General features: G+C 36.6%; 1 protein-coding gene across 1 annotated transcript in view; it reads left to right on the top strand.

Moving 5' to 3' along the window:
* Positions 1-14025, top strand: part of SPAG16 (sperm associated antigen 16) — a 1101103-nt gene that overhangs the window by 535622 nt on the left and 551456 nt on the right. The window lies entirely within an intron of this gene.

Raw genomic sequence — 14025 nt, forward strand, 5'->3', positions numbered from 1 at the left:
AAGCTAGAATTAGAAGAATGTTCTCAAACCATGAAATATCAGAAGATTCTGTCTGACGTCCTTATCAAACTAAATGTAAAAACATTTATAAACTGAAAAACAAATATAACACAAAAAGATATATGTTTTCGTCTGTTTTTAGCCCTTAAAAATGTGTCTCTTTAAAAACTATACCAGGAGTGCATTGTATTTTGTTTTTATAGAAGGGAGATATAATTCTGATTTTTTTTTCTTTTTGGATTTTAGAAGGAAAGGAATTGGTTAGAGGCATCAAAAATTTACTTTTTAAATTAAAGAAACGTATTTGAATTGAAAGTATTTAAAAGTAAAATATTTCTGTTGTTTCTGAAGAATGTGAAATGTGTAATATTTCACCTGCTCTATTCACAGACATGTATTATTATTGTTGGTCCATTTATCTCTGGGCAACTAAAACAGTTGTGTCTCAACTTCCTGATTAATAGTAAAAGATTGGTAAAACATACACTATACTACCTTAATAATACATGCCACCTCATGCGAAGAGTTGCCTCATTGGAAAAGACTTTGATGCTGGGAGGGATTGGGGGCAGGAGGAAAAGGGGACGACAGAGGATGAGATGGCTGGATGGCATCACTGACTCGATGGACGTGAATCTGAGTGAACTCCGGGAGTTGGTGATGGACAGGGAGGCCTGGCGTGCTGCGATTCATGGGGTTGCAGAGAGTCGGACATGACTGAGCGACTGAACTGAACTGATACCAGGTAACTACTCAATGAAAGTAATGTGGTTTTGAGTGTAAATACAATGTTCGGTTCTCTGGAAGCTTGAGGTTGCATTTTCTTTTCTTTGACCACAGTTATTATGTGAAGCAGCATGTATCTTCCCAGATACCTCTATAAAATGAAAGTGATTGGGATTAGTGATTTAAACAAATTCATAGTGCTGCATTTTTTTTTCCTGACTTCACTGCCTGAAGCAGAAATAGAACAGACAACATCCTGTTAAATGTAACTTCTATCCATATAAACTGATTTATGTATTGTGAATAAATGGGCCTCTACAAAACCCCTGATATTCTCTTTGTGGTACAAGCTGACTATTCATGGGTTTTTACAGTGCCTAAAACCTTAGTATGAAAGGTCTTTGACAAGCATATAATTTAGTTATTAAAAAATAAAAGCATAGTTAGCCATTTTATTTTCTATAAACATAAGCCCAGGGTTCACATTCCAAAACATAATGAAGGGATTCATGTACCAATTTCCTATGACTGTGATGTTCTGAGCTCCAGATGCTTTCATAATCTGGAAACCTCAGTAGATTTCTACCAAGATAATTTTGAGGTATAACTGTTAAATAATATCATTCTACTTTGTAATCTTTGAAGAGGTATATGTTATGCTTTTTAATATAGTTCTTAATACAGGTGTCTTCTTTACCTGAAGAGGCTAAGCATAACAGCATACTACTTTAAGTGTTTGGTTTTTGTTTTTGTTTTTGTTTTGTCTAATTCTAAAAATAATACTGGTCACCATAGAGAAAAGCATTAAGAAAGTAAAAATTTCCCATAGTCTTACAGCTCAGTGCAAACTTGGAGAGACTGCTGAGGGCTCCCCTCAGGCAAGTGGCAGGATTTGGTTCTACATAAGAAGCACCTTCTAAAGTCAGACTTGTGTTCATGGGACAGTGTGACAAACCACCAGCTAGGTCTAATCTCTGAGAGCCTCAATTACTCATTTGAAAATGAAGATGTCCTACTTCATAAAGTTTTTATGAAGAATGTCTAAGAAAATCTATTCAAAACATTTAGCAGCCCTGGGCTCAGAGTAAATATTTGATAAAAGTAGCACTGTTGGTGTTTGGCAGATTATGGTCAAGATCTGGTTTCTTCTGAAACCAGTATCTTCTCCAGGTCTACTGGCCTGTCTCTTTATAGCAAGAAAAAAAACTTGAGGAATATTATAAGTTTATTTAGGTAAGGGTATCTCTGTATCCTTGGGACATAGCCTATCTATTGAAACATTATAGAGAATCAGTAAACATTTATTTAATTAAAATGAACAAAGTGAAAAATAATAGACCAGGAATATGGCAACTTTCTCTTATATACTTAGTAGTATTATGTGATTATAGGGATATTCTCACTAACATACATGCAAACATACTCACACACACCACTTGTTATACTGAGATTACTTCACCACTTAAAACCTAATACTAGTCCTTTGATTGACACAAAAACCCTAAAATATAAAATTTTCTCTGAATAATATTGCAATGAGGATAAATATCAGTCAGAAGCTTAATAATTAGGAGAGGAACTTCCAGAATACCAGAATAAGGACCTTCAAGAATCTCTCCTTCATAAAGCCTGGCAAAAGTTGTTACAATCAAATTTATATAAGCTTCATGTATACAAATTATATTTTGACTTCTATATACTCTACAGAGTTCTCACCACCAAAAATTGTTTTCATCTGTCAACACACAGTTGATCCTTTTCCCTATCTCACCCCTCCTTCATCTCTCTTCCTCTATGGTAACAAGATTCTGTTCTCTGTTTTTGAGTTTTTGTTTGGTTTGTTTATTTATTTAATATGCCACATACAAATAAAATGATATGGTACTTCTCTGTCTAATTTATTTCACTTAGCATAGTACCCTCAAGGTCCTTCCATATTTTCTCAAAAGGCAAGCTTTCACACACATTTTTATGGCAGAGAAGAGTTCCATTGTATGTATATACCACACATTCTTTATCCATTCCTCCATCATTGAACACTTAGATTGTTCCATATCTTGGTTATTGTACACAATGTTGTGATGAGCATAGGTATGAATATACCTATTTGAATTAATGTTTTCATATTCTTCAGGTAAATACTCAAATGTAGAATAGCTGGATCATATTGTAGTCCTATTTTTAATTTTTTGAGAAATCCTCATACTGTTTGACATAGTGGGTGTTACAATCTACCTTCCCTCTGTCAATGTAGGAGGTTCTTTTTTATCCATATTCTCTCCAGTGCTTGTTATTTGTTTCCTTTTTTGGAAACTCATTTAAATGTTGCTGACTTCAATTTTCTAGTTTTTTGTTGAAGATGTTTGCATGTATATTCATTAGAGATACAAGTAGTGGTTTTCTTGTGATGTCTTGTCTGGTTTGGGAATCACAATAACACTCACTTCACTGAAGGGGATGGGAAGTGTCCCTCCTCTTCTATTTTTTTTTTTTTGGAAGAATTTATAAGGATTACTGTTAATTCGTGAAATATTTGGTGAATTCATCAAACCAGTGAAGCCAGCTGGTTCTGGCCTTTTCTTTGAGGAATGATTTTGATTACTAATTCAGTTAGAGGAATGTTTGTATTTCACCTGTAGTGGTAGTTGCTCAGTGATGTCTGACTCTTTGCAACCCCACAGACTGTAGCCTGTCAGTCTCCTCTGTCTGTGGGATTTTCCAGGCAAGAACACTGGAGTGGATTGCCATCCCCTTCTCCAGAGGATCTTCCCGACCCAGGGATCGAACCCTGGTCTCCTGTGTTGTGGGCAAACTCTTTACCGATTGAGCTACAGGGAAGACCTGATATTTCACCTGGACTACTTAATTTGTTGTCATACTCTTTCCATATTTATTGTTGCATTGTTTCTAGTTTCCTGCATCAATTTTAATTCTATAAATTTGGTAGTGATATCCCTTTCTTCATATTTTTATTTGAGGTATAGTTGATTTACAATGTTGTATTAGTTTCTGGTATACTAAAAAATTATTCTTGGAGAAATATCTATTTTTGTCTTCTGCCCATTTTGTATTATTTGTTTTTTGTTATCGTGTTGTTTGAGCTTTTGTATGTTTTAGAAATTAAGCCCTTGTTTGTTGCTTTATCTGTGAATATTTTCAAGCATTCTTTAGTTTTTCTTTTCATTTTCTTTATGGTTTTCTTTGCTGTGCAGAAGCTTGCAAGTTTGACCAAGTTCCATTTGTATATTTTTGCTTTTATTTTTATTGCCTTGGAGGACTGATCTAAGAAAACATTGCTATGATTTATGTCACAGAACCTCATGAACAGTATGAAAAAGCAAAAGCATATGACACTGGTAGATGAACACCTCAGGTTGGTAGGTGCCCAATATACTGCTGGAGAAGAGCAGAGAAATAACTCCAGAAGGAATGAAGAGGCTGAGCCAAAGTGGAAACAGTGCCCAGCTGTGGATGTGTCTGGTGGTGAAAGTAAAGTCTGATGCTGTAAAGAACAGTATTGCATAAGAACCTGGAATCTTAGGTCCATGAATCAAGGTAAATTGGAGGTGATCAAACAGAAGATGGCAAGAGTGAATGTCGACATTTTAGGAATCAGTGAAATAAAATGGACTGGAATGGGAGAATTTAATTCAGATGACCATTATATCTACTACTGTGAGCAAGAATCCCTTAGAAGAAATGGAATAACCCTCATAGTCAGCAAGAGAGTCTGAAATGCAGTACTTGGGTGCAGTCTCAAAAATGACATACTGATCTCTGTTCTTCTCCAAGGCAAACCATTCAGTATCACAGTAATCCAAGTCTATGCCCCAACCACTAATGCCGAAGAAGCTGAAGTTAAATGGTTCTATGAAGACCTACAAGACCTTCTAGAACTAACACCCCAAAAGATGTCCTTTTTATCATAGGGGACTGGAATGCAAAGTAGGAAGGCAAGCGATACCTGGAGTAACAGGCAAGTGTAGCCTTGGAGTACAAAATAAAGCGGGGCAAAGACTAACAGAGTTAGTCATTGATCATAGCAAACACCCTCTTCCAATAATTCAAAAGATGACTCTACACATGGACATCACCAAATGGTCAATACCAAAATCAGATTGATTATTTTAGCAGCTAAATATGGAAAAGCTCCATAAAGTTAGCAAAAACAAGACTGGGAGCTGACTGTGGCTCAGATCATGAACTCCTTATTGCAAAATTCATTCTTAAATTGAAAAAGCATGGAAATCCACTAGGCCATTAAGGTATGGCCTAAATCAAATCCCTTACAATTACACAGTGAAAATGACAAATAGATTCAGGGGATTAGATCTGAAAAAGTGTCTGAAGAACTGTGGAGAGACTTTCATAACATTGTACAGGAGGTGGTGATCAAAACCATCCCAAGAAAAAGAAATGGAGAACAGCAAAATGATTGTCTGACGAGGCCTTACAAATAGCTGAGAAAAGAAGAAAAGCTAAAGGCAAAGGGAAAAGGAAAGGTATACCCATCTGAATGCAGAGTTCCAAAGAGTAGCAAGGAGAGATAAGAAAGCCTTCCTAAGTGAACAATGCAAAGAAACAGAGGGAAAAAATAGAATGGAAAGACTACAGATCACTTCAGAAAATTAGACACACCAAGGGAACATTTCATGCAAAAACTGGCACAATAAAAGACAGAAATGGTATGGACCTAACAGAAGCAGAACTTATTAAGAAGAGGTCACAAGAATACACAGAAGAAGTGTACAAAAAAGATCTTCACAACCAAGATAATCACGATGATGTGATCACTCCTCTAGAGCCAGACATACTGGAAAGTGAAGTCAAGTGGACCTTAGGAAGCATCACTATGAACAAAGCTAGTGGAGATGATGAAATTCCAGTTGAGCTATAGCACCCTATACGATGATGCTATGAAAGTGCTGCACTCAATATGCCAGCAGATTTGGAAAACTTGGCAGTGGCCATGGGACTGGAAAAGGTCAGCTTTCATTCCAGTCCCAAAGAAAGGCAATACCAAAGAATGCTCAAACTACCACACAGTTGCACTCATTTCACATGCTAGTAAATTAATGCTCAAAATTTTCCAAGCTAGGCTTCAACAGTACATGAACCAAGAATTTCGAGATGTTCAAGCTGGTTTTAGAAAAGGCAGAGGAACCAGAGATCCAATTGCCAACATCTAATGGATCATCAAAAAAGCAAGAGAATTTTAGAAGAACATCTAGTTCTGCTTTACTGACTACACTAAAGTCTTTATGCGGATGGCAGCAACCTGTGTTAAATTCTTAAAGAGATGGGAATTTCAGACCACTTTACCTGCCTCCTTAGAAATCTGTATACAGGTCAAGAAGCAATAGTTAAAACCAAACATAGAATGAAGGACTGGTTCCAAATAGGGAAAGGAGTACATCAAGGCTGTGTATTGTCACCCTGCTTATTTAACTTATATGAGAGTACATCATGCAAAATGCCAGGCTGGATGAAGCAGAAGCTGGCCTCAAGATAGCCAGGAAAAATATCAATAACCTCAGTTATGCAGATGCTGCTGCTGCTACTGCTAAGTAGCTTCAGTCATGTCTGACTCTGTGCAACCCCACAGATGGCAGCCCACCAGGCTCCCCTGTCCCTGGGATTCTCCAGGTGAGAATACTGGAGTGGGTTACCATTTCCTTCGCCAGATATGCAGATGACACCACCCTTATGGCAGAAAACGAAGAACAACTAAAGAGCCTTTTGATGAAAATGAAAGAGGAGAATGAAAAAGCAGGCTATAAACTCAGCATTCAAAAAACTAAGATCATGGCATCTGGTCCCATCACTTCATGGCAAATAGATGGGAAAACAGTGGAAACCATGGCAGACATTTTCTTTGGCTCCAAAATCACTTCAGATGGTGACTGCAGCCATGAAATTAAAAGATGCTTGGTGCTTGGAAGAAATACTATAAAAAAAAACCTAGATAGTGCATTAAATAACCAGGGACATTACTGACCAAGGTCCATATAATCAAAGTTATGATTTTTCCATTAGTCATGTATGGATGTGAGAATGGGACTATACAGAAAGCTGAGTCTCAAAGAACTGATACTTTTGAACTGTGGTGTTGGAGAAGACTCTTGAGAGTCCCTCAGACTGCAGGGAGATCAAACCAGTCAATCCTAAAGGAAATCAGTTTTGAATATTCATTGGAAGGACTGGTGCTGAAGCTGAAGCTCCAATATTTTGGTCACGTGATGCAAAGAGCCAACTCATTAGAAAAGACTGTGATCCTGGGAAGGATTGAAGGTAGGAGGAGAAGGGGATGACAGAGGATGAGACGGTTTAATGGGATTACCGACTCAATGTACATGAGTTTGAGCAAGCTCCTGAAGATAATGAAGGACAGGGAAGCCTGGCGTGCCACAGTCCATGGGATCATAAAAATTTGGACATGACTGAGTGACTGAGCAACAACAATTCCACAGAACGTATTGCCAGTATTCTCTTCTATGAGTTCTATAGTGTTATATTTGGGCTTCCCTGGTGACACTGTAGTAAAGAATCTGCCTTTCAATGTAGGAGATGCAGGTTCGATCCCTGGGTCGGAAAGATCCCCTGGAGAAGGAAATGACAACCCACTCTATTATTCTTGCCTGGGAATGCCATGGACAGAGGAGCCTGTTGGGCTACTGGGAATCGCGAAAGGGTGAGTCACCACTCAGCCAACTGAATATCAACAACAATAATCTTCAAGTCAGTAAGCCATTTTGAGTTTATCATTGTATGAAGTCAGGGAGTGTTCCAGCTTCACTGATTGACATGCAGCTGTCCAACTTTCTCAGTAACACATGCTAAAGAAATAATATTTTCCCCATTGTGTATTCTGGCCTCCTTTTTTGAAGATTAATTGACCATAGGTGTATGGGTTTATTTCTGAATTCTCTCTTCTGTTTCTTTGAACATTATGCCTTTTTTTTTGTGTGCAAGTATCATGCTGTTTTGATTACTGAAGCTTTGGAATATTATCCGAAATCTAGATGGTTTATGCCTCCAACTTTGTACTTTTTCCTAAGGATTGGTTTTAGCAATTCTGGTATTTTGGGTATATAAAATTCTGGTATAAATTTTAGGATTATTCTAGTTCTGTGAAAAGTGTCATAGGTAATTTGATAGGGATTGCATTAAATTACTTTGCTTACTATGGCCATTTTAACAATGTTAGTGATTCTAATCCAAAAGCATGAGATATCTTTCCATTTCTTATAATCATCTTTAATTTCTTTGATCAATGCTTTATAGTTCTCAGCGTGTAAGTCTTTAACTTTCTTTTTTGGATTTATACCTAAGTATTGTATTTTTTGATGCAGTTATGAAAGGAATGCTTTTTAGTCATTTTTGTGCAGAATCTTTAGATTTTTCTCTACACAGTATCATGCCATCTGCATGTAATGACAATTTTACCTTTTCTCTTCCAATTTGAATAGCATTTTTTTTCCCCCTAACTGACTGTTACGGCTAGGACTTCTAATACTATGTTGAGAAGCGACAGTGGGGATCCATGTCAGATTTTAGTGAGAAGGTTTTCAGTTTTCTGTGATTGAATGTTATGTTGACTATGTGTTTGTCATACATAGGTTTTATTATGTGGACATATGTTCCCTCTGTACCTAGTTTGGAAACAGCTTTTATCATGAATGGATGTTGACTTTTATCAAATGGTTTTTATGCATCTATTAAGATGATCTTGTGTTTTTATGTTTTCTTTTCTTAATGTGGTATATCACATTGATTGATCTGTGTATTTTGAACCATCCTGACAACCTTGGGATGAATCCAACTTGATTGCGGTATATGATCTTCTTTTTATGTATTGAATTATGTTGGCTAAAATTTTTTTCATCTATAATCATCAAAGATATTGGCCTGTAATTTTCTTTACTGGTAGTAATTCTGTCTGGTTTTGGTCTCAGTGTGATGATAGCTTCATAGAGTGATTTGGGGAATATTCCCTCCTCTTAAAACTTTCGGGAGAGTTTGAGAAAAATCAGTATATGTTGTTTACATGTTTGATAGAATTTTCCAGTAAAGTCATTTGATCTTGGACTTTTGTTTGCAGCAACTTATTTTGTTTTTTTTTTTTTTTAAATTATTAATTCTATTTCACTTCTAGTGATTAGTCTGTTCATATCATTTATTTCTTCTTGATTCAGTTTTGGTGGGCTGTATGTTTCTGAAACTTGTCCATTTCTTCTAGATTGTCTAATTTGTTGGCATATAAAGGTTCATAGTATTCCACTATTTTTTTTTAAATTTCAGCAATATCTATTGTTACTTCTCCTCTTTCATTTCTTATATTGTTTATTTGGCCTTCTCTTTCTACTCTTCTTGGTGAGACTGGCCAGACATTTGTCGATTTTGTTTGCCCTTCAAAGAACCAGGTCTTGGTCTTAATGATTTTTCTAATGTTTCTTTAATCTCTATTTTATTTGAAATAAAATAAATCTCTGATATTCATTATTTCCTTCCTTCATCTGGCGTCAGGGTTTTTCTGATTCTTTTAGGTGGTAGGTTGGATTGTTTATTCAAGATTGTTCATGTTTTTTTAAGCTAGTCTGTATCTCTATGAATTTCCCTTTAAGGACTGCTTTTGCTACATGCTCAGGTTCTGGTTACTTGCTGGATTCAGTTCTATCTACCCTTTTGGAAAAATGATCCAGTGATGTCTGGAAAGCAGCTTTTTTTTTTTTCTCATCATAGATGACGTGCTAGCACTGGATTCCATTCTGAACGGCTGCTGCAGCTTTCACATACTATTTTCCACTTCAGGTCCTGTGGCTCAGAACTAACAGAGCTCCTCAAATAAAGACAATCCCTTTGTCGTTTCCTGTGTCATGAGTCTCCATTCCTCAGTTATTTTACTCTTGTCTCTCTCCATCCTTTCTCTGGGCCTCCAATTCCATCAGGTCTTCACATATGCATCTTTGAAATTTCACAGCTTGAAGGTTTCTAGGTTGGGGGCTTACTGTATTATATTAGTTTCTGGTATACAACAGAGTAGTTCAACATTTACAAATATTATGAGTTGATTTTTATATTAATTCTAGCAACTATCTGTCACCATACATTATTACAATGTTATTGCCAAGTCTGTCATCTGTTTTTATTATTTTCACCTAATTAATCTCTTTCCCTCCTCTTAATTGGGTGCCAAGTTAAAAATTAATATTTTTTACTTTACTAATTAACATTTATAAAATAGCTTATTTATGTTTGTAGCCCCCTTGCAGATTTAATTAATAATTATGTTTTCCCTTGCTCCTTGGAAAAGGTGTAGTTAATAGTTCTTTTAATGTCTGTAAACAATTTGTACTACAAATGTAACCTCATTTTGGGTCGCTCTGTTTATCCCTCGAAGAGCTAGGAAGCAGCCTCCACTTTCTTTCTCCACGTCTCCAGTTCACAGCCACTCCTCCACTTGTCACAGTCAGTGTCAGTGTCCACCCTCAAAGGGCTTTAATTGGACTCATATTAAAATGACTTTTTTTTTCACTTCCACAGAGCTTCCACTGTATGAAATCTTGTTTTTACCAGACACCAAGATTTGATTCCAGTCTGACTTGTGGCATAGCAGAAAAATATTCAGTTTTCACATAAATAATATATTTAGGTCACAATTCATACTCAACAGGCTTGACAGAATATGGTAGTTCGTAGTCACTTTTTCTTTTCTTTCCAGTTTGGAGTATAAGACTGAGATAGCTTGAAAGGGACATTCTTGTTACCGCCACCCTGATCTCCCTTGGGTCTTCAGCTAGCTGCTGATATATGTTCAGGACACTGTGACATTTGTCTTACCTGGCCAACCTAAGAAGTAGTCAGTGACCTAGCTCTTCTAAAACACTTCTGGATGAATGAGCTGTAAGTTGTACTTATATAATTAGCAGAAAACATTTGATCACATTCAACATGTATACTTTATAGTTTTGAATTCCTTTCCTGAGTTGAGTTTATCATCCTGTAACCCATTTTACAAACACCCCCATGCCTGGATGTGTTACATGACCCTCATTTCAGATTTTTCCTACCACACCACTGTTTTCTCTAACTTCATATATATTAAGTTCTTTGATGCTAAGTCATCTTGAACATTTTGGAAATTTGATGCAGTAGTTTTCTAGTTATTTCTCCTTTCTTTTTTAGTGAGTGGATTTCAGAAATTTGTTATCTCCGATTCTGTAAAATTATCCCCTTCTTCTGACTTTTAGCTTCACTTCAAAATCTTCTGGTTTAAGGAGATTTAAAAAAATGAAATAACTCAGTTGAAAACTATTCTAAATTTTCTGACTTTCCAATTATTTTACATCCTCTTTTCAGAAAGAAACCTTAAGACTTTGTGAGCTTTCTACTTCTCCTGATCCTTTTCCCAAAAAGAAGACAAATTTCTGAGGTTTAGTGATACATTTGAATCTACAGGGAGCGGCCACAGGGTATTCTGTCTATGCTTTAGACACTTATTTATGAAAACACCCTTTGTTGCAATGACTCCTGCATATTATGAACTTTAGTCTCATAAATTCCCCTCTGCTCCCTAAGAAGGTTTTAGTGGGGTTTCTCAAGCTTTTTGTGTATGTTTGTACTTAATGCTGAGATTTTTAAAACTGAAACCCAGATCTTTATGCATTCTTCTAGCCAATTTGGTATATAGCATACCTAGTAAATATTAATTGAGATCTTGGGTATCTGTTGACAAATTTCTTAGTTTCAAGGTTAGAGCATTTGTTCTTTTTTTCATTTTTTTCTTGGTCATTCTTAAAAACTCTAGGTAGGGGGAGTTAGAAACTTGGGTCCATATCATCATCTTATTCAGAAGTCTGTGTTTATTTTTAATAGATGATTAAAATTGACTTTTAGGGTCATTTTCTTTCTTCTGTTTTTATATAAGCAAATTTTGCCCTAAGACTTACTTCTGTAGGCAAGAAGTTTCTCAGGTCAAATAGATGCTGTCAAAATAATGACTCCAGGAACTGTTAAATGTCATGAGGAACTAACATTTTGCCTCTAGTTAAACCAAAAATCATTCAACTGTATCTAAGCTGTAAAGAAATATTAGCTTGTATGACCTAACCCTGCTGATTGATGGCCTGATTAAATTACAGAGGAAAGCTTGGCAACTTCTACAGATTTTAGAAAATTTTGTTGCTTTACGGATATCAGTAAAGCTCACAGTTCTCATCTAGGAGAGGCATTATAATATATATGAAAACATTTTAACTGAGAGGATGTGCTGCCTTGAAAGACACATTAAGCCCTCAGGTCGAGAGTTGTCTTTCTGGATCAACAATGTGCTCTGATGTAAATGTGTACCCGAGCCACATCCATATGGGCAAAATGACTCATGGCATGACTCTTCCGTTGATCTTCAACTCTCTTCAAAGACGGTATCAGACACTCATTACAATCATAGAGTGATGATAGCCATCATAAAGAGAGTGACAGGACAGCAGCAGCTTTTGTACAAAAATATTGTTATTGATAATAGCAAAGTAAGCAATATAGAGGTATTAAGAATATGTTAAGTGCACTATTGTTTAAATTTAGTTAGCATCCTTATCAGAGATAATCATATTATTTTTATTAAATACAATTCATTCACAGATGAAAACCAATAGCAAAGGCTAGATCAAATCTTAAGTTAAGGGGAGCCAGTTAGAAGAAGGTGAGGCTGAAGGTGAGGCTAAAGGTAGAATAACCAGATAGACTTTTGCACTAGTCTAGGTGAAAATTGAGCACAGCCTCCAACCTTTTTCAATCTGGATTCTTCAAGAGAATTAAATACTAGAGAAAATTGAGTACTACATTTTCATTTCTCTAATTCTTGATGGCTGGGTGTACAGGAGAAAAATAAATGTAATATATTCAATGGGTATATTAGGACATTAGGGCTTAAGTCTCTTAATTGACCTCTGATTGAGAAGGGTCAAAAGACTAAGGCCCAGTGAGTGGTAATAGAAGAAAACTTTGATTTATAAATATATATGAGATAAACACAATATAAATAACTCTCATCAGAATTTGGAAAGATGGGAATACCAGACCACCTGAACTGCCTCTTGAGAAACCTGCATGCAGGTCAGGAAGCAACAGTTAGAACTAGACATGGAACAACAGACTGGTTCCAAAAAGGAAAAGGAGTATGTCAAGGCTGTATATTGTCACCCTGCTTATTTAACTTATATGCAGACTACATCATGAGAAACGCTGGGCTGGAAGAAGCACAAACTGGAATCAAGATTGCCGGGAGAAATATCAATAACCTCAGATATGCAGATGACACCACCCTTATGGCAGAAAGTGAAGAGGAACTAAAAAGGCTCTTGATGAAAGTGAAAGAGGAGAGTGAAAAAGTTGGCTTAAAGCTCAACATTCAGAAAAGTAAGAGCATGGCATCCGGTCCCATCACTTTATGGGAAATAGATGGGGAAACAGTGGAAACAGTATCAGACTTTATTTTTTTGGGCTCCAAAATCACTGCAGATGGTGACTGCAGCCATGAAATTAAAAGACGCTTACTCCTTGGAAGAAAAGTTATGACCAACCTAGACAGCATATTCAAAAGCAGAGATATTACTTTGCCAACTAAGGTCTGTCTAGTCAAGGCTATGGTTTTTCCAGTGGTCATGTATGGATGTGAGAGTTGGACTGTGAAGAAAGCTGAGTGCCGAACGATTGATGCTTTTGAACTGTGGTGTTGGAGAAGACTCTTGAGAGTCCCTTGGACTGCAAGGAGATTCAGCCAGTCCATTCTGAAGGAGATCAGCCCAGGGTGTTCTTTGGAAGGAATGATGCTAAAGCTGAAACTCCAGTACTTTGGCCAACTCATGCAAAGAGTTGACTCATTGGAAAAGACTCTGATGCTGGGAGGGATTGGGAGCAGGAGGAAAAGGGCACTGCAGAGGATGAGATGGCTGGATGGCATCACCGATTCTATGGACGTGAGTTTGATTGAACTCCGGGAGATGATGATAGACAGAGAGGCCTGGAGTGCTACGATTCATGAGGTCGCAAAGAGTCAGACACGACTGAACGACTGAACTGAACTGAACTGAACTGAACATTTAATATGGTCACAGATTTTTTAACTTGAAAAATGAGGCTTCTGATATAAAAAATTAGAGGTAAAGGAATACACTTGTGGAAAATTTTATAGCTCTTTTTTGTGTTTATTTAGTTTGAAATGTCTTTAGGGTATTTAGGTAAAGATATTAGTGTATGAATCTGAATCTCAGGAGAAAGATTTGAGCTGCTGTGTGTTAT

Source organism: Budorcas taxicolor, chromosome 2 (genome assembly GCF_023091745.1).
Source record: "Budorcas taxicolor isolate Tak-1 chromosome 2, Takin1.1, whole genome shotgun sequence".
Lineage (NCBI taxonomy): Eukaryota > Metazoa > Chordata > Mammalia > Artiodactyla > Bovidae > Budorcas > Budorcas taxicolor.